We start from the raw sequence: 4,295 nt of genomic DNA, 5'->3' as shown, positions 1-4,295 counted from the left end.
TTTTTTTTATCTTAAACATTTGCTTATGTGCTTACTTGGCAACATTGATGACATGACCTGATGATGTGGCTGTCACGTCGTTCTCCGTTGGAAAACTAACGATTCTTGTAACAGTGAGGGCTTATCTCTCCATATTATTTTCCAAATAGGGGTGTATTCCCAAAAAAACTATTTTGTAGGGGCTTAAACCAAAGTACCCCTATTTTAGAGGGACCTCCAACATATTTAAGCCGATAATATTTAACAAACATCTTAAATTTTAGTCGATATAGTTTTAATATTTGTTGTTATTGATTATTATTATTTTTTTAAACAGAAGATATTCTTGAATAGAAAGACAACAAGTTTGGAGAAAACTCTTTCAACCAAGTAATCAAGTTCATATAAAATATAGGCTTAAATATGTTGGAGGTCTCTCTAAAATATGACTTCTTTTGTTTAAGCTCCTATAAAATATTTTTGTGGAAAAACACCCCAAGTGTGAAAATAATACCCAACTTTTGGCCTTTGCCGTTTAATTCGGTTAATCAATTAAGTGCTGAGTCAATTAACGGAAGCTGACGGGGCAACCTAGGTGGAATTGCATATTTTTTAGATAAAATAAAAAAACACCCTAACTAAATCCCCAACAGTAATCCCTAAACTAAAAACCTAATCCCCAAATTAAAACCCAATCCCCAATTAACGTTAGAAACCTAGAAACTTGTTGACTGAGAGAGAGGAGAGGACGAGACAAGCACGACGGTGGTGCTGCTTCGACGGAGAGGAGGAGGAACGGTGGTGGTTCGAATTCCAGAGAAGGTGCTGCATCGATTGTTCGTCTTCTGGTTGGGGTTCCAATTTTTAGAGTTTCAAACTTGAGAGAAGGTAATATCAAAACTTGCAATTCTGGAAAAGAACACTGTAAGATACTAGATTAACAAGAATCAAACGCAAATAAAATGATGAGACAAAGAAGCAGGAGCTTGGAGCTCATCAAATGGTACCATGAGAATTAAGTTGCACGAGCTGAGCAATTGGTGCAAATCAAGTACCTGAGCAGCAAGAGAAAAGCAGCAAAAGAAGGAAGGTGATCGGTGTTGTGGGGGACCACTACAGCAAGACAAGAACACTGTAAGATGAAGGTTTGGTTTGGTGTTGTGTTTTGGATTGGTTACGGTGGATTTCTGGAAAAGATGCGTTTAAATAAATATACAACCTAATAATGTATTCAAAATGTCACACAGCTTAGTGGTGAGGTAAGTGTGAATATTGCCCATGTCAGGGGTTCGAAATGACGTGGCTGCCATGTCATCCTCCGTTAGAAGACTAACGATCCTTCTAACAGCAGAGACCAAAAGCTGGGTATTATTTTCACAACAGGGGTGTTTTCTTCACAAAAATATTTTAGAGAGGCTTAAACCAAAGAAGCCATATTTTAGAGGTGTTAGAACCAGAAGGTTCTCTAGAGAGAGAGAGAGAAAACTAGAAAGAGATAAGTCTTGAGAGAAAAATGATTAATTGTTTATTAATTGCTCTCTCAAACTCAGTTGCATTGTGTACTATATATAGCACTCATTAACTATACACTAGTTAATCCTCCTGAGCCTAACTAACTATATGAATTACACTTGCTTCAACACACCTCCCTAATTCATACTAGCTAAACTAACAATTCCAAGCTGCACCTTCAGCTTTACAAAAGTGTCCCTCTTCAAGGGCTTTGTGAGTATATCTGCAAGTTGTTCCTCAGACTTGCAAAACTCTAACTTCAAGTTCTTCTTGTCTACTTGATCTCTCAGAAAATGATACCTGGTCTCAATGTGTTTACTACGACCATGAGACACAGGGTTCTTGGCTAGATTGATTGCTGACTTATTGTCCACTAGCAGTAGCATAGGATCTTCAGTGTGCATTCCCATTTCCTTGAGCAATGACTGCAACCATAAAGCTTGACATCCACCCATGCAAGCTGCTATGTACTCAGCTTCACATGATGACAAGGCTACAACTTGTTGCTTCTTTGAACTCCAACTCACTGATGCATCCCCATATCTGAACAAATAACCAGTGGTGCTTTTTCTATCACTTTTATCCCCACACCAGTCAGCATCTGTGTAGCCATACACAACTTTTAACTCCTTATTCTTCTCAGCTGGGAACAAAATCCCATGATCCATGGTTCCCTTCAAGTATCTAAGCAACCTCTTTACTGCCAGCATATGAGAATGTTTAGGATCCTCCATGAATCTGCTGACTAAGCCAACACCATAGGCTATGTCAGGCCTGGAGTTGCAAATGTACCTCAGAGAGCCTATCATCTGCCTGTAGAGAGTTGAATCAACAGCTTGATCTTCAGGGACTCCTGTGCTCAACAAATTTCCAGTTTCAACAGGAGTTGAGCCGGATTACATTCAAGCATATTGAACCTTCTAAGTACATCAGTAATGTACTTTTTCTGATGCATTAGAATCCCATCATCACTTCTGAAAAACTCAATCCCTAAGAAATATGAAAGGGACCCCAAATCTGACATTTCAAACTCCAATTTCAATTTTCCTTTGAAATCCTCAATCTCATCATCCTTGCTGCCAGTTATCAGTAGGTCATCTACATATAGGCATATGATCATCAAAGAATCCAGGGAGTTACCTTTAATGTAGATACCATGCTCACTTTTGCATCTATGAAATCCAAGCTGCAAGAGAAAGCCATCTATCCTCTTGTTCCAAGCTCTGGGAGCTTGCTTTAATCCATAGAGTGCCTTATGCAATCTGTACACCTTCTTTTCTTGGTTAGAAACTTCAAATCCAGGTGGCTGAGATACAAACACTTCCTCATCCAGTGGACCATTCAAGAATGCAGATTTAACGTCCATCTGGTATAGAGACCATTTCTGAGAACTTGCAATTGCAATAACTAGCCTTACTGTCTCTATCCTTGCCACAGGAGCAAAAACCTCATCAAAATCCAGCCCTGGTCTTTGCAAGAAACCTTTGGCCACTAGCCTGGCTTTGTACTTAGCCACTGTCCCATCTGGCTTCAATTTCACTTTATAAACCCACTTTACTGAGATAGCTTTCTTCCCAGTGGGTAATGAAGTGAGTTCCCATGTGCCATTCTTCTCAATGGATCTGATTTCCTCCTTCATAGCTTCAATCCAGTGAGGTTCCTTAGCTGCCTTCTCAAAAGTCACTGGTTCCATTTCAGCTAAGAGAGCCATGTGCACAAAATCACCTTCAGATGTGATTGTGGAATCAGGGAACACCTCATAATCCCTCAATCTAGCTGGAAATTGTCTTTCCCTTTGAGGTCTCTGAGTTACAGTAGTAGTGGCAGTACCTTCACCACTTGTAATTTCCTGACCACTGTCAAAGTCTAGATAAGAGACTTTCCTTGAAGCTGTTGTATCTGAGCTCCAATCCCATTGTTGAGACTCATCAAACCTCAAGTCTCTACTAAATGAACTGCTACCAGTTGCAGGGTCAAACACCTTATAAGCACCTGTTGAATGATATCCTAGGAGAATCAATCTTTCACCCTTATCATCCAACTTCTTCCTCTTATTATCAGGGACATGCTTATAGCAAATTGAGCCAAACACCCTAAAGTGCTTCACACTTGGCTTGTTTCCTGACCATGCCTCCTCTGGTGTCATGTTCTTCAGCCTTTTTGTACTGCACCTGTTCAGAATGTAGGCTGCAGTAGCCACTGCTTCACCCCAAAACTTCTTGGGAAGCTTTTTAGTCTTCAGCATACTCCTAGCCATATTGAGAATGGTTCTGTTGACTCTTTCAGCAGTTCCATTATGCTGAGGAGTGTATGGGGCAATCACCTCATGTGTGATGCCTTCCTTTTCACAGAAATCAGAAAACTCATGTGAAACATACTCCCCTCCTCCATCACTTCTCAGCAGCTTCAGCTTCTCACCACATTGTTTCTCAACAAGTCTCTTGAAGCTTCTGAATTTTCCAAAGACTTCACTCTTTTTCTGAATGAGATACACCCATAACTTCCTTGTGAAATCATCCTTGAAAGTCACAAAGTATCTATTCCCTCCAATAGATTGAACCTCAAAAGGTCCACACACATCACTATATACAACTTCTAATGGTTTAGTAGTTCTAGTTGGTATATGTGAAACAAAAGAGTTTCTGGACTGCTTACTTGTCATGCATTCATCACACAATTCAGTTGGTGATTTGATGTGAGGTAGTCCAGTCACCAATCCTTCCTTGCTCATCTGTTCCAAGCTCCTGAAGTTGAGGTGACCCAATCTGTGATGCCACTTCCATGATTCATCAGCCACTGCCTCC

The 4,295-nt window shown here is 40.1% G+C and overlaps 1 long non-coding RNA gene across 1 annotated transcript; it reads right to left on the bottom strand.

The window, feature by feature from the left end:
* Positions 1 to 359: 359 nt before the first annotated feature.
* Positions 360 to 1,169, bottom strand: LOC130732387 (uncharacterized). Its single transcript, XR_009017024.1, has 2 exons — positions 987 to 1,169; positions 360 to 888 (listed from the first exon to the last, which is right to left on the bottom strand). It is a non-coding gene; the product is annotated as an uncharacterized LOC130732387 (long non-coding RNA).
* Between the last annotated feature and the right edge of the window lie 3,126 nt (positions 1,170 to 4,295).

The sequence above is a fragment of the Lotus japonicus genome, chromosome 1 (genome assembly GCF_012489685.1).
Source record: "Lotus japonicus ecotype B-129 chromosome 1, LjGifu_v1.2".
Classification (NCBI taxonomy): Eukaryota; Viridiplantae; Streptophyta; class Magnoliopsida; order Fabales; family Fabaceae; genus Lotus; species Lotus japonicus.
This window is presented reverse-complemented; position numbering and strand designations above follow the sequence as displayed.